The sequence below is a fragment of the Pygocentrus nattereri genome, chromosome 5, assembly GCF_015220715.1.
Source record: "Pygocentrus nattereri isolate fPygNat1 chromosome 5, fPygNat1.pri, whole genome shotgun sequence".
Classification (NCBI taxonomy): Eukaryota; Metazoa; Chordata; class Actinopteri; order Characiformes; family Serrasalmidae; genus Pygocentrus; species Pygocentrus nattereri.
In genome coordinates this window covers 851,804-877,785 of record NC_051215.1, presented here as the reverse complement: position 1 = coordinate 877,785, position 25,982 = coordinate 851,804, and the positions used below count along the sequence as shown (strand labels likewise).

At 46.3% G+C, this 25,982-nt stretch overlaps 1 protein-coding gene across 2 annotated transcripts in view; it reads right to left on the bottom strand.

Moving 5' to 3' along the window:
- Positions 1-24,051, bottom strand: part of slc8a3 (solute carrier family 8 member 3) — a 93,742-nt gene extending 69,691 nt beyond the window's left edge. For both annotated transcript variants that reach the window (XM_037538849.1, XM_037538850.1), the window contains exon 1: positions 23,689-24,051. The gene's annotated coding sequence lies outside the window, so the exon portion shown is untranslated. The remainder of the gene's footprint in view (positions 1-23,688) is intronic.
- Positions 24,052-25,982: the final 1,931 nt, after the last annotated feature.

The following is a 25,982-nucleotide window of genomic DNA, read 5'->3' as shown; positions in this document are numbered from 1 at the left end:
TCTGCTCCACAACTCTGCTCCACAACTCTGCTCCACAACTCTGCACCAGAACTCTGCTCCAGAACTCTGCTCCAGAACTCTGCTCCACAACTCTGCTCCACAACTCTGCACCAGAACTCTGCTCCACAACTCTGCTCCACAACTCTGCTCCACAACTCTGCACCAGAACTCTGCTCCACAACTCTGCACCAGAACTCTGCACCAGAACTCTGCTCCACAACTCTGCTCCACAACTCTGCACCAGAACTCTGCTCCACAACTCTGCACCAGAACTCTGCTCCACAACTCTGCTCCACAACTCTGCACCAGAACTCTGCTCCACAACTCTGCACCAGAACTCTGCTCCACAACTCTGCTCCACAACTCTGCTCCACAACTCTGCACCAGAACTCTGCTCCACAACTCTGCTCCACAACTCTGCTCCACAACTCTGCACCAGAACTCTGCTCCACAACTCTGCACCAGAACTCTGCTCCACAACTCTGCTCCACAACTCTGCACCAGAACTCTGCTCCACAACTCTGCACCAGAACTCTGCTCCACAACTCTGCTCCACAACTCTGCTCCACAACTCTGCACCAGAACTCTGCACCAGAACTCTGCTCCACAACTCTGCTCCACAACTCTGCACCAGAACTCTGCTCCACAACTCTGCACCAGAACTCTGCTCCACAACTCTGCTCCACAACTCTGCACCAGAACTCTGCTCCACAACTCTGCACCAGAACTCTGCTCCACAACTCTGCTCCACAACTCTGCTCCACAACTCTGCACCAGAACTCTGCTCCACAACTCTGCTCCACAACTCTGCTCCACAACTCTGCACCAGAACTCTGCTCCACAACTCTGCTCCACAACTCTGCTCCACAACTCTGCACCAGAACTCTGCTCCACAACTCTGCTCCACAACTCTGCACCAGAACTCTGCTCCACAACTCTGCTCCACAACTCTGCTCCACAACTCTGCACCAGAACTCTGCTCCACAACTCTGCAACAGAACTCTGCTCCACAACTCTGCACCAGAACTCTGCTCCACAACTCTGCTCCAGAACTCTGCTCCACAACTCTGCTCCAGAACTCTGCTCCACAACTCTGCACCAGAACTCTGCTCCACAACTCTGCTCCACAACTCTGCTCCACAACTCTGCTCCACAACTCTGCACCAGAACTCTGCTCCACAACTCTGCTCCACAACTCTGCTCCAGAAATCTGCTCCACAACTCTGCTCCACAACTCTGCTCCACAACTCTGCACCAGAGCTCTGCACCAGAACTCTGCTCCACAACTCTGCACCAGAACTCTGCTCCACAACTCTGCTCCACAACTCTGCACCAGAACTCTGCTCCACAACTCTGCTCCACAACTCTGCTCCACAACTCTGCACCACAACTCTGCTCCACAACTCTGCACCAGAACTCTGCTCCACAACTCTGCACCACAACTCTGCTCCACAACTCTGCTCCACAACTCTGCACCAGAGCTCTGCACCAGAACTCTGCTCCACAACTCTGCACCAGAACTCTGCTCCACAACTCTGCTCCACAACTCTGCACCAGAACTCTGCTCCACAACTCTGCTCCACAACTCTGCTCCACAACTCTGCACCACAACTCTGCTCCACAACTCTGCTCCACAACTCTGCACCACAACTCTGCTCCACAACTCTGCTCCACAACTCTGCACCAGAGCTCTGCACCAGAACTCTGCTCCACAACTCTGCACCAGAACTCTGCTCCACAACTCTGCTCCACAACTCTGCTCCAGAACTCTGCTCCACAACTCTGCTCCACAACTCTGCACCAGAGCTCTGCACCAGAACTCTGCTCCACAACTCTGCACCAGAACTCTGCTCCAGAACTCTGCTCCAGAACTCTGCACCAGAACTCTGCTCCACAACTCTGCTCCACAACTCTGCACCAGAACTCTGCTCCACAACTCTGCACCACAACTCTGCACCACAACTCTGCTCCACAACTCTGCACCAGAACTCTGCTCCACAACTCTGCTCCACAACTCTGCACCACAACTCTGCTCCACAACTCTGCTCCACAACTCTGCACCAGAGCTCTGCACCAGAACTCTGCTCCACAACTCTGCACCAGAACTCTGCTCCAGAACTCTGCTCCACAACTCTGCTCCACAACTCTGCTCCACAACTCTGCTGCACAACTCTGCACCAGAACTCTGCTCCACAACTCTGCTCCACAACTCTGCACCACAACTCTGCTCCACAACTCTGCTCCACAACTCTGCACCAGAACTCTGCTCCACAACTCTGCACCAGAACTCTGCTCCACAACTCTGCACCAGAACTCTGCACCACAACTCTGCACCAGAAGTCTGCTCCACAACTCTGCACCAGAACTCTGCTCCACAACTCTGCTCCAGAACTCTGCACCACAACTCTGCTCCACAACTCTGCTCCACAACTCTGCTCCACAACTCTGCACCACAACTCTGCACCAGAACTCTGCTCCACAACTCTGCTCCAGAACTCTGCACCAGAACTCTGCTCCACAACTCTGCTCCACAACTCTGCTCCACAACTCTGCACCAGAACTCTGCTCCACAACTCTGCTCCAGAACTCTGCTCCACAACTCTGCTCCAGAACTCTGCACCAGAACTCTGCTCCACAACTCTGCACCAGAACTCTGCTCCACAACTCTGCTCCACAACTCTGCTCCACAACTCTGCACCACAACTCTGCACCAGAACTCTGCACCACAACTCTGCACCAGAAGTCTGCTCCACAACTCTGCACCAGAACTCTGCTCCACAACTCTGCTCCAGAACTCTGCTCCACAACTCTGCTCCACAACTCTGCACCAGAACTCTGCTCCACAACTCTGCACCACAACTCTGCTCCACAACTCTGCACCAGAACTCTGCTCCACAACTCTGCACAAGAACTCTGCACCAGAACTCTGCACCAGAACTCTGCTCCACAACTCTGCTCCACAACTCTGCTCCACAACTCTGCACCAGAACTCTGCTCCACAACTCTGCACCAGAACTCTGCTCCACAACTCTGCTCCACAACTCTGCTCCACAACTCTGCACCAGAACTCTGCTCCACAACTCTGCACCACAACTCTGCACCAGAACTCTGCTCCACAACTCTGCTCCACAACTCTGCACCAGAACTCTGCTCCACAACTCTGCACCAGAACTCTGCTCCACAACTCTGCACCAGAACTCTGCACCACAACTCTGCACCAGAACTCTGCTCCACAACTCTGCACCAGAACTCTGCTCCACAACTCTGCACCAGAACTCTGCACCACAACTCTGCACCAGAAGTCTGCTCCACAACTCTGCACCAGAACTCTGCTCCACAACTCTGCACCAGAACTCTGCTCCACAACTCTGCACCAGAACTCTGCTCCACAACTCTGCTCCACAACTCTGCACCAGAACTCTGCACCAGAACTCTGCTCCACAACTCTGCTCCACAACTCTGCACCACAACTCTGCTCCACAACTCTGCTCCACAACTCTGCACCAGAGCTCTGCACCAGAACTCTGCTCCACAACTCTGCACCAGAACTCTGCTCCACAACTCTGCTCCACAACTCTGCACCAGAACTCTGCTCCACAACTCTGCACCACAACTCTGCACCAGAACTCTGCTCCACAACTCTGCACCAGAACTCTGCACCACAACTCTGCACCAGAACTCTGCTCCACAACTCTGCACCACAACTCTGCACCACAACTCTGCTCCACAACTCTGCACCAGAACTCTGCTCCACAACTCTGCACCAGAACTCTGCTCCACAACTCTGCACTAGAACTCTGCACCACAACTCTGCACCAGAACTCTGCTCCACAACTCTGCACCAGAACTCTGCTCCACAACTCTGCTCCACAACTCTGCACCAGAACTCTGCACCAGAACTCTGCACCAGAACTGTGCTCCACAACTCTGCACCAGAACTCTGCACCAGAACTCTGCTCCACAACTCTGCACCAGAACTCTGCACCAGAACTCTGCTCCACAACTCTGCTCCAGAACTCTGCTCCACAACTCTGCTCCATAACTCTGCTCCACAACTCTGCACCAGAACTCTGCACCAGAACTCTGCACCAGAACTCTGCTCCACAACTCTGCACCACAACTCTGCTCCACAACTCTGCACCACAACTCTGCTCCACAACTCTGCTCCACAACTCTGCACCACAACTCTGCTCCACAACTCTGCTCCAAAACTCTTGGAGTGTTTATTGAGGATTATTGAGAAATGATAAATTCATTATTTAAAATAATAAAAGTGCCTTAACAAATGAATTCCATGTATAATCAACATTAAACTTCATGAACTTGCAGTATCATTGCTAATTTTCAGTAGCATTACACAACCTACTTCATCCCAACTGTTATTTAAATTAATGTTTAATAATGGATTGTGTAACATTACTGTTATCTGCATTGCCTTGTTGCCCAATATTTCAGTGCTGATAACATGGAGTTAAGTTTATCGAGCAATTACTGCGTATTTACTATGTATATAATACCATGTATATAAAGTTTTAAGGAGAAATGTTTATGTAAGAGTAAAGTAACAGATATCAAAATCTGTATTAAAAGTTCACTCAGTAACATTACAGCAGCTTTTACTCCAAATCCCACCCTGACGTCACGTAAGGGGTGTTCCTTGGGGGGTGGGGGGGTGGGGGGGTCTGCCTCCCTTATATGGGACTGCAATTAGACCCTCCTCAATCTAACACTGTCACTAATACTGGCACCAATATTTACGTTTTCCTCTGAATAAACCTGAGCAGGCTTTGTTATACTGCACAACTTCAAAGAGAACACGGTCATTTGGATTCAAAAAAGAGTCGCCAGACTTTTGACGGGCAGCGCAGGTCCTGAGGTGTTTCTGGAGGGCCTGATTTTTCTTCAGTGAATAGGAAAGCAGACCAACCGGCTTTACACTGAGACGCTCTCATCTCCACCACTGTGGAGGATTCTGAGTTTCTCTGGAGCTTCAAAACACGTTCCCCTTTCTGGGCGAGTGCGCTGTCAACGTGGTCTTCGCTGAGATTTTCACCGGAGGTGAGAGAGAGGCAGTGCTGAGCTGACGGAAGGCCATCATCAGCCAGAGACAGTTCCACACCTCAGAGCGGTACGGACCGGTGGCGGCATTAAAGCCGTACAGGCGCTGGCACGGTGACCGCAGCGCTGGCAAAAAGGATGAGTATCAGAGGAGAGCATCATCAGTGTAGACAGCTTATCTACCTTTGTCTTCAGCTCAGCAATGAGATGCTTGGCGTTCAGGAGTATCAGGTATTGGGCCTGTACATACTTATTTACTCACACTCATAAAAATTCATCAGTACCAACATCCGATACCAGCTGATGCTGAGTGACTCAGCTGAGTGGCCACTGCCACGCTAATGAACAAATGGCAAGCTGGCAGTGAAGGAGAGCTGTGCTCACACAGAGGAGTGTTTCAGACTCTTTGGTCACTTTAAACATTCCAACTTGGGAGATTCCCACCAGGATACACTGTTTATAAACAAACACAATCGCAACCGCTTCCCCAATATGGGTGGAGACACGTAGGCCAACAAAACAGAGGCAAAAAAGAGTCAACATGTGCAGAACTAAAGTCTGTATAGGTGACTTTACTGCCAAAAGTATTCAGTCACCCATCCAAATCACTGAATTCAGGTGTTCCAACCACTTCCACTCCTAACACTTGTGGAAAGCCTTCCCAGAAGAGCTGAAGCTGTTATAGCTGTAAAGGGTGGGCCGACATCATATTAAACCCTATGGATTAAGAGTGGGACGTCACTCAAGTTCATATGAGTGTGAAGCCAGACGACCGAATACTTTTGGAAATGTAGCGTATGACATAACGGCATATGCTGATAGCAGCGTCTATCCTGGAGATGCCCAGGGGTGAGTTTAGGGTCTGGATATTGGGCTACAGACACAGGGTTACAGGGCTTTTCACTGCCAAATTATGCAATATGAATATGAATTATGGACTCATACAACCAGTGAATCTTTAGTGGTAAACATATACTTCTAGACTTTATTTCTAAAAAGTGACGAGGCGGAAAAAAGCAAGAAATATAAATCTTTCATACTGTAATTCCTGTGCACACCGACTGTTGTTTGTGTACCATAGTTTACGGGTTTTCCTCACAACTAGGCTACTGTGCGATTTTCTGATACAGTTTACTTTCCCACTGCGTGGAACCGGCTCGACCCCACGCCACTTTCTGTGGTTTTCCGTTAGGCAAGTCTAGTACCTGGTACTATTTTTGGTACCACCTCCATCGAGCTGATACCAAAAGGTGACAAAAAACGCTGCTACTGCCTGGTGTGCTCTCCTGTTTTTGTCTTGCTGCCTCTTCTGAACAAAAACCTCAATATCTCAGCGTACCTTTAGTAATAATTTATACCACAGTTGATCGTCAGCTATGTGTCCGCATCGAAAACAGCGGAATGTCCGGTTTGCCGGCGTCCATCTACAACTAGCGTGAGCGCAGCATCAGGCTTATTTTGAAAAACCGAGTATTTGTCCGGGAACGTGAACGAGCGTTGGAAGCCTGTGGGACGCTGCCGGGATCAGGCCTAGCGTGAGCACATCCAGCGTGGATCCTTAGAGGGAAGTAAAGCCCACAACACAATGAACTATTCCAAACACACCCATAGGGCCCACACACACACACACACACTCACACACATTCACATACAGACACACACACACACACACACACTCTCACACACATTCACATACAGACACACACACATTCACACACACGCACACACACACACACATTCACACACACGCACACACACACACACACACAGATTCACACATTCACACATCCACACACACTCACACACTCGCACACATTCACATACAGACACACACACACACACACACATCCGCACACACTCACACACTCGCACACATTCACATACAGACACACACACACACACACATTCACACACACACACACACTCGCACACATTCACATACAGACACACACACACACACACACACACACACATTCACACACACATCCATCCACACACACACACTCGCGCACACTCACACACATTCACACACACACACACACTGCGCTTCAGTGTGGAACCACCATGAATAAGTAACGTGCTAAAAATAGACACACGCTAAACTACAGCAGAGCGCCAGCACAATCACACAAACACCGAAGCAGCTCAGACTCACAGCCTCGACTCGACCACTGACTCACACGCTTAGTGTCTGGAGTTTTAGCACGGCAGCTACCGGGCTAACGTAGTGTTAGCATGACTCCAACTGCCTCACAGACTCGCCTCAAACCGTGTGGAGGTGCTCAGCATCTCTAACAGACTGCTCTTCAAGGGTTCTTTAGTAAAGACAGTGGTTCTGCTTAGAACCATGAACACTCAAGGAAGCATCAGCTTGCTTCAAATGGTGAAATGGTTCTTCAGCTTGACGGAGAATGTGCTGCACGGTTCTATATGGTAACAAAGGGGTTCTGCTCGTTACAACAGAAAAACATGGTGGACTGAGAATCGTCCACCAACCAGAATATCCAGCCAAGTGTCCTGTGGGCAGCGTCCTGTGGGCAGCGTCCTGTGGGCAGCGTCCTGTGACAACTGATGAAGGACTAAAGGATGACCAACACAAACTGCAGCAGCAGATGAGCTGTCGTCTCTGACTTTACATCTACAAGGTGGACCGACCAGGTAGGAGTGTCTAATAGAGTGGACAGTGAGTGGACACAGTGTTTAAAAACTCCAGCAGCACTGCCGTGTCTGATCCACTCGCACCAGCACAACACATACTAACACACCACCACCACGTCAGTGTTACTGCAGTGCTGAGAATGACCCACCACCACTTTCTCTCCTCTCTCTGTCTCTTTTTCTTCCCTCTTTTCAGCTTCATCTGATCAGATTGACGTCTCTATCGGCTTCCTCTGATCAGACTGACGTCTCTATCGGCTTCCTCTGATCAGACTGTCGTCTCTATCGGCTTCCTCTGATCAGACTGTCGTCTCTATCAGCTTCCTCTGATCAGACTGTCGTCTCTATCGGCTTCCTCTGATCAGACTGCCGTCTCTATCGGCTTCCTCTGATCAGACTGACGTCTCTATCGGCTTCCTCTGATCAGACTGTCGTCTCTATCGGCTTCCTCTGATCAGACTGTCGTCTCTATCGGCTTCCTCTGATCAGACTGTCGTCTCTATCGGCTTCCTCTGATCAGACTGACGTCTCTATCGGCTTCCTCTGATCAGACTGTCGTCTCTATCGGCTTCCTCTGATCAGACTGTCGTCTCTATCGGCTTCCTCTGATCAGACTGCCGTCTCTATCGGCTTCCTCTGATCAGACTGTCGTCTCTATCAGCTTCCTCTGATCAGACTGCCGTCTCTATCAGCTTCCTCTGATCAGACTGTCGTCTCTATCGGCTTCCTCTGATCAGACTGCCGTCTCTATCGGCTTCCTCTGATCAGACTGTCGTCTCTATCGGCTTCCTCTGATCAGACTGCCGTCTCTATCGGCTTCCTCTGATCAGACTGTCGTCTCTATCGGCTTCCTCTGATCAGACTGCCGTCTCTATCGGCTTCCTCTGATCAGACTGTCGTCTCTATCGGCTTCCTCTGATCAGACTGCCGTCTCTATCGGCTTCCTCTGATCAGACTGTCGTCTCTATCGGCTTCCTCTGATCAGACTGCCGTCTCTATCGGCTTCCTCTGATCAGACTGTCGTCTCTATCGGCTTCCTCTGATCAGACTGCCGTCTCTATCGGCTTCCTCTGATCAGACTGTCGTCTCTATCGGCTTCCTCTGATCAGACTGACGTCTCTATCGGCCTCCTCTGATCAGACTGCCGTCTCTATCAGCTTCCTCTGATCAGACTGTCGTCTCTATCAGCTTCCTCTGATCAGACTGTCGTCTCTATCGGCTTCCTCTGATCAGACTGTCGTCTCTATCGGCTTCCTCTGATCAGACTGTCATCTCTATCGGCTTCCTCTGATCAGACTTTCGTCTCTATCGGCTTCCTCTGATCAGACTGTCGTCTCTATCGGCTTCCTCTGATCAGACTGTCGTCTCTATCAGCTTCCTCTGATCAGACTGACGTCTCTATCGGCTTCCTCTGATCAGACTGCCGTCTCTATCGGCTTCCTCTGATCAGACTGTCGTCTCTATCGGCTTCCTCTGATCAGACTGTCGTCTCTATCGGCTTCCTCTGATCAGACTGTCGTCTCTATCGGCTTCCTCTGATCAGACTGTCGTCTCTATCAGCTTCCTCTGATCAGACTGCCGTCTCTATCGGCTTCCTCTGATCAGACTGCCGTCTCTATCTGCTTCCTCTGATCAGACTGTCGTCTCTATCAGCTTCCTCTGATCAGACTGCCGTCTCTATCAGCTTCCTCTGATCAGACTGTCGTCTCTATCAGCTTCCTCTGATCAGACTGCCGTCTCTATCGGCTTCCTCTGATCAGACTGTCGTCTCTATCGGCTTCCTCTGATCAGACTGTCGTCTCTATCAGCTTCCTCTGATCAGACTGTCGTCTCTATCAGCTTCCTCTGATCAGACTGCCGTCTCTATCAGCTTCCTCTGATCAGACTGTCGTCTCTATCGGCTTCCTCTGATCAGACTGTCGTCTCTATCAGCTTCCTCTGATCAGACTGCCGTCTCTATCGGCTTCCTCTGATCAGACTGTCGTCTCTATCGGCTTCCTCTGATCAGACTGTCGTCTCTATCAGCTTCCTCTGATCAGACTGCCGTCTCTATCAGCTTCCTCTGATCAGACTGCCGTCTCTATCAGCTTCCTCTGATCAGACCGTCGTCTCTATCAGCTTCCTCTGATCAGACTGCCGTCTCTATCGGCTTCCTCTGATCAGACTGTCGTCTCTATCGGCTTCCTCTGATCAGACTGCCGTCTATTTCGGCTTCCTCTGATCAGACTGTCGTCTCTATCAGCTTCCTCTGATCAGACTGTCGTCTCTATCAGCTTCCTCTGATCAGACTGTCGTCTCTATCAGCTTCCTCTGATCAGACTGCCGTCTCTATCGGCTTCCTCTGATCAGACTGTCGTCTCTATCGGCTTCCTATGATCAGACTGTCGTCTCTATCGGCTTCCTCTGATCAGACTGTCGTCTCTATCGGCTTCCTCTGATCAGACTGACGTCTCTATCGGCTTCCTCTGATCAGACTGACGTCTCTATCGGCTTCCTCTGATCAGACTGCCGTCTCTATCGGCTTCCTCTGATCAGACTGCCGTCTCTATCGGCTTCCTCTGATCAGACTGTCGTCTCTATCGGCTTCCTCTGATCAGACTGCCGTCTCTATCGGCTTCCTCTGATCAGACTGTCGTCTCTATCAGCTTCCTCTGATCAGACTGTCGTCTCTATCAGCTTCCTCTGATCAGACTGTCGTCTCTATCGGCTTCCTCTGATCAGACTGTCGTCTCTATCGGCTTCCTCTGATCAGACTGACGTCTCTATCGGCTTCCTCTGATCAGACTGTCGTCTCTATCGGCTTCCTCTGATCAGACTGTCGTCTCTATCGGCTTCCTCTGATGAGACTGTCGTCTCTATCGGCTTCCTCTGATCAGACTGTCGTCTCTATCGGCTTCCTCTGATCAGACTGCCGTCTCTATCGGCTTCCTCTGATCAGACTGCCGTCTCTTTCAGTGTCCTCTCTTTGTTTCAGACGATTGTGAAGGACTGATCTAAAACAGACGAATCCTCTTCTGAAACACGCGGCACCGGCACCAGAAAACAGCTGAAAAGCCGTGACTCATGTAGTCCTGCCTCAAAGCTTTCTCACGCCCCGCTTGATCCACTCACTGGCACAGCTGCTTAAAAACAGCAGGAACAGGTTTTAGCTTGATTTTAACCCTTAGAAGTGTAGAGTTATTTCTCTTATTTTCCTAAACTGTGTAAAGGAGATTTTTTACTTATTTTACTAATAATAATAAACTTCCTTTTGCTCGTCTGTGACGAACTGGGGGGGAAGCGCTCTAATTCAGTTTCTGTACAGTGTCTTTTTACCTAGAACTGTCTCATCTGTGAAGACAGGCTTGTTTTCTGGGCTTTGATTCTATATTCGAAAGAGAAGAGTCTCATTGGCCGACTCTGTGGAGGGGGCGTGTCTAGGCAGGGCACATGTGGGGGTGGAGTCATCATCGCTCTGCCGAGTACAATAAAATATCTGCAGTGGACCACGGCATTGAGAGACTGGACAGCAGCACGTCACGCAGCGCTGCTATAGAACACGCGCTTATTTATACATTCTACTTATTTACGTTAAGAGAACCCAAAGGGACGGCAACCACTGACCAGCAGGCAGCAGGACGCCTGATTTCTAATTAGTATGTTCTTTTCTTTCTGCCAAACAACACTGCAAACACAACAAACGCCTTTTAGCAAATTCAAATGATTCTGAATTCTCTCCTCTTCTACTTAGACGCCGCTGTAGGAGCGAAAGTTTCAAATCTCCACGTTCCACACAATTCCTCCACGAGAAAGGTCACAAACACTGAATCCTGAATTATTCAGAGTGCTTTCCTTCGTACAGCATGTCCCGGGACAAGCCGGGCTCACTTTCACTCTCACAATCACCCAGACAGCCGCCCACCGCCCCGCACAACATGCTGAAACGGCGGAGCGCCCAAATAGGACGTGTTCTATTTCTGATGTGAGGTCTTGGCGCTGAAGCCAGAGGTTGGGGAGCATTTTTCTCACATCTTCTGTCTTGTTTTGAAGTCAGTTGCTGAAATTAAAAGTGATCCGGTGCAAAGAATAAAGCGAATGCTAAACAGCAGCACGACTAGAAGCCTTCAAGAAATGGGGAAAAACATTTTGGACAAATTCTGAGACGAGCAGATTCATCGGAAAAAGGACGTTAGGCTCAGAGAAGCTGAAGGAAAAGAGGAAGAGGATGACCAACATTCTGAAGTCTGAAGATCAAAACAGAAGACAGGAAAAACTGTCCATACGGTCAGCAGGAGTCAGAATTTACTTGATGGCACTTATTATTATTATTATTATTATTAATACTAATAACAATCATTGGAGAAATCCTCCCATTCAAACTGTCCCATGCACACAAATCCAGCATAGTTATTACTAACATAGTTAACAACAGCAAAACCATTCACAGGTCGACCACCACCTAAACATACAGCAAAGGGCCTAATCAATCAATCAATCAATCAACCTTTATTTAAACTCGGAATACATTGAGGGAGACCCTCATTTACAGTGTAGCGGAGTATTGTAGGAACCAGGCAATGAGACGCTGCACAGTAAAAAATAAATCAAATGATATAATTAAATAACAAAAACAATGAAAGTAAAATGTCATAATATAATAAGACGGTACCAATAAACTGTTCAATAAATAAACATATAACATAATAAACTTATCAGAGTAACAGAGCAGACAAGGATAAAATAAAAACATCAATTAAACTAATGATAATACAATAAATAAAAAGAAATAAAATTAAATTAAACTAATAAAAGAAATAAAAAGCACAAAAAAATGATAAAGTACTAAAGTAAACAGTAGCTAAGACACGGCAACAGTCAATAAGTAAGTTCAGTAAAATGAAGTAAAGCAGTGTCAGGCTGACGAGAACATTTAAAGTCTGACCAGCTCCAGAGAGCGAAGCTTTGGCCGTTCCTGTGATGACGTCCAGTCACTGGTGCTGCAGCTAAAAGCAGATTTCCCAGCTGATCCAATCAGTGTAACGAGTCTGAAAACTGCGGGATTTAAACTGAGCACTGCCGTGACGTACGACGGTTTATAGATAAAAACAAGCCAACGTGTCTCCCGATGCACAGACAGAGATGACCAGCTGACCTTTTCATATAATCTACCCCGTTCTCCACCCAAACCTCAACTGCACTCTATAGGCGTTTTCCACGCACAGAGGAGGGGCCGAGTTCCAGGGGAGGTTATGCGTAAACCCATGTAAACGTATTTCATTCATTCAGCATCGCGTGCTTTAGGCAGGACGATGTGGTCAGACTTGTTGAAGAGCTATCGAGCACCAAACGTGCAAAACTCAATAAGGGATATAAATTATTTTTTTGAACAGTTTATTTTTGACCAGACCAGCATAAACCAGCATAGACCAGCATAAACCATCATAGACCAGCACTAGACCAGTAAAAACCAGCATAGACCAGCCTTAGACCAGCATAAACCAGCACAGACCAGCATAAACCATCGTAGACCAGCACTAGACCAGTGAAAAACCAGCATAGACCAGCATAAACCAGCACAGACCAGCATAAACCATCGTAGACAGCCCTAGACCAGCCCTAGACCAGTATAAACCAGTATAAACCAGCAAAGACAGCCCTAGACCAGCATAAACCATTGTAGACCGGCACTAGACCAGCCTAAACCAGCATAGACCAGGCCTAGACCAACATAAACCAGCACAAATCAGCACTAGACCAGCCCTAGACCAGCATAAACCAGCATAGATCAGCATAAACCATCATAGACCAGCCCTAGACCAGTATAAACCAGCATAGACCAGCCTTAGACCAGAATAAACCAGCATAGACCAGCCTTAGACCAGCATAAACCAGCACAGACTAGCATAAACCATCGTAGACAGCCCTAGACCAGTATAAACCAGCATAAACCATCGTAGACCGGCACTAGACCAGCCTAAACCAGCATAGACCAGGCCTAGACCAACATAAACCAGCACAAATCAGCACTAGACCAGCCCTAGACCAGCATAAACCAGCATAGATCAGCATAAACCATCATAGACCAGCCCTAGACCAGTATAAACCAGCATAGACCAGCCTTAGACCAGTATAAACCAGCATAGACCAGCCTTAGTCCAGCATAAACCAGTACAGACTAGCATAAACCATCGTAGACAGCCCTAGACCAGCCCTAGACCAGTATAAACCAGCACAAATCAGCACTAGACCAGCCCTAGACCAGCATAAACCAGCATAGATCAGCATAAACCATTATAGACCAGCCCTAGACCAGTATAAACCAGCATAGACCAGCCTTAGACCAGTATAAACCAGCATAGACCAGCCTTAGACCAGCATAAACAAGCACAAGACCAGTAATAGACCAGCTGACCAGGGTCATGAGTGTCAATCAACTGGATTACAATCAGCTGTGACCCCATTTACAGACAGCAACTTGAGAGCTCGAGTTCTTCAGATTGATGGAGGATGTGCTGTATATGGTTCTACATAGCACCAGAAAGGGTTCAGCTATTGTTACAATGCCAAACTTGGATCTATCTAGAATTTTATTTTCCAAAAGGTTCTCTAGAGAACCACATTTTCCATCAATCTGATTTGCATCAAGCACTGTGATACCACACTTGATAAGCTCAGAAGACTCGTGTAGGTTCTCTGGTGGTTCTGGATGGTAAATAAAGTGTCTATATCTGTGTTGTAGCCATGGCGACGCCTGGTTCCCATCACCACCACTGTAAAGACGTCTGAACCACTTCACACCAAACCGCCCTGAAATTTCGCTGAATTATCCAGGAATTTTGAATAAAAAAAAAATAATTCCTCTTTAAAAATTCCAGCATTGTGAAAATCCTACTAGCCATTTATCCAGAAGCTGCTAGCACAGTCCCAGCAGATAACAGGCTCGTTTTGGACGGTGTGAAAGATCTCCATCTCTCTCTCGCTCCTCACGGCTAGTCTTCTATAACTGGCAGCAGCGAGTCTTGCGAAGAAAACTGTGTCGTCAAACTCTCAGCCAATGTTGATTCAACAAGTCCAGTACTGGCATTCTCAGCCATATGTCTCCAGTGTAGTTGGCTCCGCCAACTGAAAAGCACAGAAATGGACTTCTGTAGAAACGACTGTAACACAGGCCTCGCGCGCTCGTACGCTCCCATACAGCCGCCAACAACGCCGGCTAATTAACATACTAATGAGGCCTTCATAAGCTAATGGGTTTTGTGTCTGTATCGCGGGCGAGGAGAGGATGGCGGCGGAGCTGTCAATCCTCGGCCCTCTCTTTCTGCGGCTGCAGCAGCACGCGCAGCGGAGAGATACGCTATGAATCATAAGCAGACACAAATAGACAAGCTTTGGGCTGCTGACAAATATCTTGGCGAAACACATGACTGCATGTCAAATAAGGATCCCTCCGTCAAACACTACAGAGACGGTCTGCGAAGCGAATGGTACTGTACACGCGTCAGTCTGGCAGCGGGACACATCCATCCGGAGGAGGAGGACGAGGCCTTAAGGCGACAGTTCTGGCAAAAAATCAGATTTACGCATCTTTTCCCCCCAAAGCCAAAGAACGTTTTGTTTGCCTCTTTGGTTTCGCGCTGGAGCCACAAGGCTAATCTGGCTAATGTCATTATCTAATGTCTTAGATAACTGCGTTCATCCACGCTGTGTCTATTTTAACAGCATGTCAAACAACTGGGCGTTTCACTTCTTTAATCAGCAGAAGAACTTACAGTGGCGCTTTAAAGTCTGGGAGTCTGGTGGCACTATTGTGCACTTCTCCATTAGTTTGACCTAAAATGAGATCTGACTTAATCCCCTCTTTTAGTCCTAAGTTAAGATCTGACCGGTCAAGATAAGATTTGGCACAAATATGTATTGCAGGAGGAAATCTGCTCTCGATTTAGAAATCTTAATAATCATGAACACGTCACCAAAACAAGGTTAAAAATTCTACCAGCACTGATGCAAAAAGGTCAAAAGAGTGATAAACTGTGAGTAGTGAATGCAGTGAGAGCGCCCCCTGCTGTTTATCAGAGCGCCCCCTGCTGTTTATCAGAGCGCCCCCTGCTGTTTATCAGAGTGCCCCCTGCTGTTTATCAGAGCGTTGCCGCTCCCCAGTTTCAGTCTCCATTTCCCAAACGCTTTAGCCGAGTGCGCTAACGTTCCTCCTCCTAATAAACAGCCACCCGTTCAGCTCCGCCTCCTCATTATTCACCTCCAACACTGTAATACTCCATCATCTACATTAACACAGGAAGGTGGTCAGAGGGGCGGTGGAGTTCGAGTCGGCAGCGTCTGAGATGTTTAAAACGCAGAGTTAGCAGAGAAAAACGTCTCCCAGTGAAAGCCGCGTTTTACAGTAGGAATAAATGGAGCTCATTATGCTGGTAGTGAACTACGCTGCCTGACTCAGCCGCCTCAGAACCAGAGAAACGGGCCTTAAACAGGAGTCAGGACCCTGCTGGGGTTCATCCTGAAGTTAGGACAGGATTTAGGAGGTTTAGTCCGGTTAGGATGATAATCTGGAGTTGATGATGAGATGATGAAGGGAGGAGCTGATATTCTGGAACAGATACTGAACTAAACTCAGTCCGGCCTGAAGTCGTTAAGGTGTTTCTGTAATACGGTCTTGGAGATTTATTTATGTCCTAACTACAGACAAAGACAACCCAATAAAACAATGTAAGAAATTGTAGTTTTTCATTCATTAATGGAACAAAGTGATGCAACATTATACATTTTACTTGGAAAAAGTACGTGAACCTCTAGACGTATCAGTTGAGTATGCCAAAGGAGAACGGGGCTGCAGTGTTGAAGACCAGCCCTGTGACCGGAAGGTTGCTGGTTTGATCCCCTTGGCTGGCAGTCAACCTAATTGCTCCCTGGGCGCTGTAGATAGGGCTGCCCACTGCTATGGGCAAGTGTGCTCACTGCCCCTAGTGTGTGTGTTCACTAGTGTGTATGTATGTGGGTGTTTCGCTGCACGGATGGGTTAAAAAAGTTGGATATAGGTCACATTTAAAAAATATTGTGAACAGTCTAACAGAAGTATTGGGCCATTTTTATGTGCTCTGTGAATGCAGCCTAAAAGTAAGCAGTACAATATTTTGGGAGGCCACAAAAAACCCCAGGGTGACATCTAAGGATCTGCAGGCCTCTCTTACACTGGCTAATGTCACTGTTCATGAGTGCTCAGAATAGCATGTGTGGAATGACAGCATGAAGAAAGCCGCTACTCTCTAGGAAGAACACTACTGCCTGTTTCAAGTCTCCTAAAGACCACCTGGAAAACTAATAATGTTATGAAATAATGTTATGAGGATGGAAAAGGCGAAAGTGATGGCCAAAGGAATAGAAGAGATGCTTATGCTGGAATGCAGTGTCTGGTTTCTGCCTGACTGTGGAACATGGTGGTGGTAGTATCACAGTTTGGGGCTGTTTTGCTGCTATTTGACCAGCTTACCGTCATTTAATGGAGCTGTGGCATCTACATTACATCAAGAACTTCTACAAGAGAATGTCTGGGCATCAGTCTGTGAACTGAAGCGCAGCAGAACGTGAAAAACTCAAGACAAAACCCCTAAAAACACCAGTCAGCCCACAGGAATGTCCAGACCTTCAGTACGACAGAAATGCTGAGGCAGAACCAGGGACACAGGACGTGGTGGTGAAGCACCCCCTGATTTCAGGATGGCACCTGTTAAAAATGACGACAGCCGTATGATAAAGCACTCTGGAGTAGTACAGACCCCTGGAGCTGGCTCTAGAGCGGAGTTTTCTGGAGCGGTGCGTTTTTATATTTTCAAAATATGCTGTAGCTGCTCTGTATTTTGATTGGTCACCACTCAGGTCATTTGAATAAAGGTGTGGATGAACAGAACAGAGCGAGGATGTGCATCAGCGGGTAGATGTATGTACTATTATCACGCTGTCAATTAGCTAAATAAATGAAATGAAATAAGCAACGACCTCATCGGTCACGTCACATACACGCTGCTTCAATTTCAGAATCTCCACCTTAAAACACCGTCCCACGTCTCACAAGACAGCCCACCGACAGAACAGAGCTGCAGCGGTTCTATAAGGAGGAACATGCCAAGATTCCTCCAGGTCAGCGTGCAGAGCTGATCAACAGCTGCACAAACCGTTTGAAGCTATTCCTGCTCCAGGGGTCAGACCAGCAGAGGTCCGTGTCGTTTTGTCAAAGACATTCAATGTTGGATCACTTTCTTCAACAAATGGAGGAAAAAGCTATAATTGTTTTATAGTTATAGTATATTATATAGTATATGATGGTGGTTTTCCTGTGTTCTCTTGATCTGTTGTCATGGCTTATATCAGGGGTCACAGATGTTAAGAAAAGCCAGTTTGTCCTTCCGGCAAAAATCCATTTGCCTTGGGAGCCTCAACGTTTTATGTCCATTTATTTAAGTAACATTTTGCCGTCTGACCTGTAAATATGTCCCAGTGTGTGCTGATGTTCTAGTCTAGACTAAAAATATAAACGGAAACACAGACCGACGCTGCTCTGCTTTACGGCTACGTTTACTCGGCAGGTGGAAGTGGCCCAAATCCGATCTTTTTCCTCGTGTGTGACACAGACGTGTGTCTGTGTGTCGGAGTGAACAGATAAACATTTTCAGCTCTGATCTGAGACGCTTTCATATGTGGCACTGAAATCCAATCCGTATCCGATCTGTGCCAGTGTGACTCAGTCTGAACAGCCAGATCGGAATTCACGCGACTTTTTTACGTCGGTCCAACTCGACATTCGTCATCACTTCGCGCTGCTGAGACTCAGAAACATTTAGGCTGGTGTTTCCGTTCAAAAAAACAGAGGAGACTCAACGCAGCCGCTCCGTGTCCGAATAACACGCCCTTTTTACAGCGAACTCGAACATGTTAGTGATGAGTCCAGCTATCAACCACTGGAACTTCATAACCGCTCCTGAGATGCTGGCGAAGACAAAACCGGGAGCGACTTGTGTTCACTAGTCGTCACGACCGTTCGCCTGTGGACGAGCCACATCAAGCTCTGTTCTTTGCGCATGCAGGTCGGTTTAGGAGCTGATCTGTTCAGACTGTCGCATACAGATCACATTTAAAAGATCAACTGACCAGCCAAACAAAACATCGGATTTGGTGTGAAAATCAGACTTGGGCCTTTACCTGCTGTGTAAACTTAGCCTCAGCTTCAGCTCAGCTACAGCCGCTTTTCTCGCATCTCCAGCAGGAAACTTTTCCACAAGTAGAGCAGATTCTTGTAAAACGTTTCTTAACGCTAGATGTTTTCCGAGGCTGAAGGCGCTTCTCATTTCTCAGCTTCGCGTTCTAATTATCCTCTTTAAGGTGTTAAATGGTGTCTGAGGCGCCAGAATGTAACTGCTGCACCATTTAAGGTGGAACGGGACAACTTGAACGAGAATCTGACTTTTTAGTGTTTCAGTTTCTCGCTGCAGATTAATCGTATCAGGAAACCAGCTGGACTGATTATAAACACTAATCAGTCCGTTCATCTCCAGATTATCGATGTCCGTCTTAAATCTCTCTCTTTGCCGTTTCGTAGCTACTAGCTGGGCGAGGCTGTCGTCTGTGTTGCTATGGTGACCAGCCGTCTGCGCTGATCTTCAGGGTTAAAGGGTGAATCAGCAGTTCTACATTAACTCCAGCGTTTAAGACCATTTACTGTTAAACTGTGTTGAAGGATCAGCAGAGCTTTATTTTACTGTAGAGGAGGATTATTTTATTATTACCTATTGATCTGATTCAGCTGTGGAGCAGTAGAAGAGCCCTGTCTCAGATGAAGACCTGATCACATTTAAGTCACATTCATCCAATCACTGTAGAGACAGACTCACATCTGTACGTTCTGAGGCTGGACGACATAAAAACAAGGACAAAGTTCAACCTTTCAGCTGCTAGACTGTAGTAAAAAAAAACGGAGAAACATGAATTTCTTTATTTAAACCTGAAAATAAACAACAGAAAATTTGAGAATTTTGAATAGAAAAGAGCAAAACGCAGAAGAAATAATAGATTCTGCACTACTTGCAGATCCCTACTGGTGCTGAGGTCTTTATACAGAGACGTCGGGTCTGGTTTGCATCTTTTCTCTTCCAGTGACGCTCGTGTTCTGACGACTCTCCGGCGGACTCGAGTGCACACTGTCACTAAAGCTAAAAGGGGACACTCCACCAAATGCTAACAAATTCTGAAATTCATGACCAAATTTCAAAGACTACATTTTTATATATTTATATTAAATAATTAAATTAGAAAATAGTCCTCATTCAGAGGGTTTGGTGTGAAACGGTTCAGACGTCTTTACAGTGGTGGTGATGGGAACCAGGCGTCGCCATGACTACAACACAGATATAGACACTTTATTTACCATCCAGAACCTCCAGAGAACCTACACGAGTCTTCTGAGCTTATATGGAATGTTGATGATGGAAAACAGTGGAAAATCTGGAATAATGAGTTTTCTTTGGGGACTATTTTGCCGCACAGCGCCCTGCATGTCTCCCTCCACCATGAATGGAGTTGAAGTTCTCTAAACTCTCATAAAACAGCGTCTCAGTCATCAGGCAGTGAATTCAGAACCAGTTCATGTAGGAACTTTCTGTAGGAGCTTTTAGAGGGACGTCTGGTTCCCATCACCACCACTGTGAGGAGCTTTTAGAGGGACGTCTGGTTCCCATCACCACCACTGTGGACAGCTCTGACTTGGTAAGGTTATCTAGAACAGAGCGTTTCACACTCTTTACATCTTAACCAGTTAATTATGCAGAAATTTTGCAATGGAATTGGATGGAATTCCCCATTAAAGCTGCAGTTGGCATTATGCTAAAACTAAAGGAGCATCAGACACCAAACATGCGAACTCGACTATCGCTTTAATCGTGGTTGTGTGCTGGTTAAGCGGTTCTGGGGGGGCTAAATGAAGGCCTAACTTAAAGGGGCTTTAAGTGGTGAAGTCTGAGCCGGGCCCCTGATTCAGCAGCCTATTTTGAGAAAGGCCCATTTGGGACGACACTCGAGACGGTCATAAACAGATGCTGCTGGAGTACGAGTGTGAGCGGTGGGGGCAGTTGGTGGTAAGTTTGGTGTCAGCTGCTCAGAATTGATCACATTTCTTACCAAGCATTGCTGACCCTGAGTATCTGCGCGCACGTACGCGCACCCTCAGACGGAACGCTGTAAATCACAGATGGTGCCACACCGGAGAACCTTGATGTCATGGATGATCAATGGACACAGACTGTATCCAAATACAGCACATCCAATCCAACTGCCCTTAAGAGGAGCACTTAAACACACACCACGCTTCATCATCCGCTCTCCGTTTACGTTATAACGACACTGTTTTGATGTGCCAGGTTGATATGTCGCTCTCCGGCACAGCAGCCGGCTCAGCGAAGGCCCACAAGCCGCAGCCCAGCCTCACCGTCGTCTGTCCAAACACAGAAACTACATCTACATACTCAACACCAGCCTGTTCAGGTCCGGCATGAACGATACGGTTGCACGATATGATCACAACAATCATATCATGACTGTGATGTTAATATCCCCTTAAACTCTAAACTCTACAACCCACAACTACTGAATACTTCACAAAACATACTAAATCATTCATAGTAGATACTAAATACTTCACAAAGGACACTAAATAATTCATAGTAGATACTAAATACTTCACAATAGATACTAAATAATTCATAGTAGATACTAAATACTTCACAATAGATACTAAATAATTCATAGTAGATACTAAATACTTCACAAAACATACTAAATCATTCATAGTAGATACTGAATACTTCACAATAGACACTAAATCATTCATAGTAGATACTGAATACTTCACAATGGACACTAAATAATTTATAGTAGATACTAAATACCTCACAATAGATACTAAATAATTCATAGTAGATACTAAATACTTCAAAATAGATACTAAATAATTCATAGTAGATACTGAATACTTCACAATAGATACTAAATAATTCATAGTAGATACTAAATACTTCAAAATAGACACTAAATAATTCATAGTAGATACTAAATACTTCACAATGATACTAAATAATTCATAGTAGATACTAAATACTTCACAATAGATACTGAATAATTCATAGTAGATACTGAATAATTCACAATAGATACTAAATAATTCATAGTAGATACTGAATACTTCACAATAGACACTAAATAATTCATAGTAGATACTAAATACTTCACAATAGATACTAAATAATTCATAGTAGATACTAAATACTTCACAATAGACACTAAATAATTCATAGTAGATACTAAATACTTCACAATGATACTAAATAATTCATAGTAGATACTAAATACTTCACAATAGATACTAAATAATTCATAGTAGATACTAAATACTTCACAATAGACACTAAATAATTCATAGTAGATACTAAATACTTCACAATGATACTAAATAATTCATAGTAGATACTAAATACTTCACAATAGATACTAAATAATTCATAGTAGATACTAAATACTTCACAATAGATACTAAATAATTCATAGTAGATACTAAATACTTCACAATAGATACTAAATAATTCATAGTAGATACTAAATACTTCACAATAGACACTAAAGAATTTATAGTAGATACTAAATACTTCACAATAGATACTAAATAATTCATAGTAGATACTGAATACTTCAAAATAGATACTAAATAATTCATAGTAGATACTGAATACTTCACAATATACACTAAAGAATTTATAGTAGATACTGAATACTTCACAATGGACACTGAATATGTCATAGTAGATACTCAATACTTTACAATAGATACTAAATAATTCATAGTAGATACTGAATACTTCACAATATACACTAAAGAATTTATAGTAGATACTGAATACTTCACAATGGACACTGAATATGTCATAGTAGATACTCAATACTTTACAATAGATACTAAATAATTCTTAGTACATACTGAATACTTCACAACAGTAGCTGACTATATATATATATATAAATGGTTCCACTCCTGCATGATGTTATGTTCACACCTCCTAACTGGTCAGCCTATGCTGACTGGTCACAGGCTCATTTGCATACTGATGCTTTCTGTAATATCACGACTGACAATACCTCTTAGCAACTTTTGGAAAAGTTGCCAATAATCACGATAATAATTGATAAAGGTTATAAAACGGCATTTTGACTCTCTGCACCTGTTCATTGATCAGCTTTTAGTGATTGGGGCTCATTTGCATATCGCAGCCTTCTATATATCGGTATTGCAAACCAACAGATATCGTGATAACGATTAATGACCGATATATCGCTCCAGCTCGAGCTGAGCAGCAGATCGGAGCGCTGGTAAGGCTGTGTCTACACATCTACACTTCGCGTGCGCTGTTCCGGTTCCGTTAGCGCGTGCTGACGCAGATCACCCCCCCCCCCCCCCCACCCCCAATGTTTTCTCTCGACTCATTTCAGATACCAGTGATGTTGAATGTCTCTGAAAAGAGATGGACCAACCGACACACACACACACACACACACACGTTCAGCGCGTGCACGCGCACGGTGACCACCTCGCCCCCCTAAAACCACACATGCATACACACGCGAGCACACGCACTGTCCCACCTACCTGGACCTGCGTGTCCGGCTCGGTCCGGTGCTTTAAGGGTCTGAAAGGTGCCTCGCGCTGCTGCTGCTTGCTCGCGCGGGGAGAATACACCCCCACCCCCCTACACACCTCTCCGAAATCTCACACACACACACACACACACACACACCACCAGGGCCCCTCTCGCGCGCACGGACACCGAATCTCGTGTCTGTCCAGCAGGACTGACCGGATTTGTGTATTTTTTATAAACAAACAAATAAATAAACGCAATATGAGGCTAATTACCCACAAACACCTTCACACGCACGCACACACACCTCGCGCGCGAGTCCGTCCGCGCTGTCAAATCGACAATTGGTTGTGGAAAATTCGCAGGCTCGCGCGATCCATTGGCAGCGGCGGGTGGTGAGCACGAGCGCCTTCCTCCTCTTCTCTCCCTCCGCGCGGCGTCCTCCTCCTCCTCCTCCTCCTCTTCACCTTCTCTCCTCCTCGCTCGCGAACGGCATCAGCATCAGCATCATCATCATCATCATCATCATTCCGAGCCCACGGAAAAGGCACGCGCGCGCGCACGCGCCGCCACTCATCTCCCAGATCAGAGAGACCGAGTCGTCTCCGTTTCCATCATCATCATCATCATCATCTTCCTCCTCCTCCTGGTCCTCGTGCAGCTCGTGCCTCCGCCTCCCTCCGCTCCAGATTTCGCCCTCAACGCAGCGCGCGCGCGCATACACCCTCGGCCGGCACGCACGCGCACGCACGCACACGGACCGGCACGCATGCGCGCGCCACGTCACGGCGTCAGCTGGGACTGAGAGGACCGGTGTTCTCTGCTCCGTCACAGCGACCACAGTGCGGGCAGCTGTGCATCACGCGCTGCAACAGTGCATGCAGGACATGCCAAAATCTGACCACCCTCCCCCTCCCTCTCCCCCTCCCCCAGGCAGATTACATGCTTTGCTGATTTTATAAGTAACAAAGTTAAATTTGGCTTTTTTCGGCCCATTTTAATGCGCTGACGACCAGTATACAACAGAACGGCCTTTAAAGGGGAAGTCCACCGATTTTTCAAACATTCTCCATAACTAACCACTAATAATGTAAACAGAGCGGTTCACAGTGGTGGTGATAGGAACCAGACGTCCCTCTAAAAGCTCCTCACAGTGGTGGTGATGGGAACCAGACGTCCCCCTCTAAAGGCTCCTCACAGTGGTGGTGATGGGAACCAGACGTCCCTCTAAAAGCTCCTCACAGAAAGTTCCTACATGAACTGGTTCTGAATTCACTGCCTGATGACTGAGATGCTGTTTTATGAGAGTTTAGAGAACTTCAACTCCATTCATGGTGGAGGGAGACATGCAGGGCGCTGTGCGGCAAAATAGTCCCCAAAGAAAACTCATTATTCCAGATTTTCCACTGTTTTCCATCATCAACATTCCATATAAGCTCAGAAGACTCGTGTAGGTTCTCTGGTGGTTCTGGATGGTAAATAAAGTGTCTATATCTGTGTTGTAGTCATGGCGACGCCTGGTTCCCATCACCACCACTGTAAAGACGTCTGAACCGTTTCACACCAAACCCTCTGGATCTCTGTGATTATGGTTTAATTGTGTAATTATACAGAATGTTTTTAAAAGTGGTGGAGTTCCCATTTAAAGACTATTCTGTGACACGCTGGTAGCCGCTGCACTAAAATGTGCAGTTTGTCACTTAGAAAAACACACTGGTGGACAGTACCTGAGTATCTGAGTAACTGAGTACCTGAGTATCTGAGTACCTGAGTATCTGAGTAACTGAGTACCTGAGTAACTGAGTACCTGAGTAACTGAGTACCTGAGTAACTGAGTAACTGTGATTAGTTTCTGTACTTTAGTATTTTTGGTGTATCTGTACTGAAGTTTCTCCGTTCTGGGCGACTTTTTCCTTTCACTCCACTACATTTACACTATGTTTATGAACAGAGGCTACAGATCAACATAGTAAAGGAGCTCATCTGTGATCCTGAGTTTAAAGCCAGTTTTTATTCAACTTAAACTTGGAACTAAGTTGTAAATAAATCTGAAACTGAAACTTTGCTTGTGTGTAAAAAGTGATTTCAGAGCCACTCGGTTCTCCCTGATGGAAACTGTTTACCTTCAGTGTTTTGTGCTTCTGATCATTTTAATAGACGTCAGCGTCACTAATTAATGACGTTCTATTAAAAGACTGGTTTACCAAGAGAGACGCTGGAGGACTTTCACCTGAAATGAGTTCATGAAGCCAGTCTGGTTATAAAAATGATAACAGGACATCAGAGCCACAATTACTCTTTTAGTACTTTTACTTTATACTTAAGTACATTTGAAGGGAAATACTTTAGTACTTTTACTCAAGTGGAGGTCTAAAGGGAGGAACTTCTACTTTTACTGGAGGAATATTTTACCTGAGGGTCTCGACTTTAACTCAAGTACAGGGTTTGTGAACTTCGTCCACCGCTGGAAAAACAAGACTACAACACAGATATAGACACTTTATTTACCATCCAGAACCACCAGAGAACCTACACGAGTCTTCTGAGCTTATATGGAATGTTGATGATGGAAAACAGTGGAAAATCTGGAATAATGAGTTT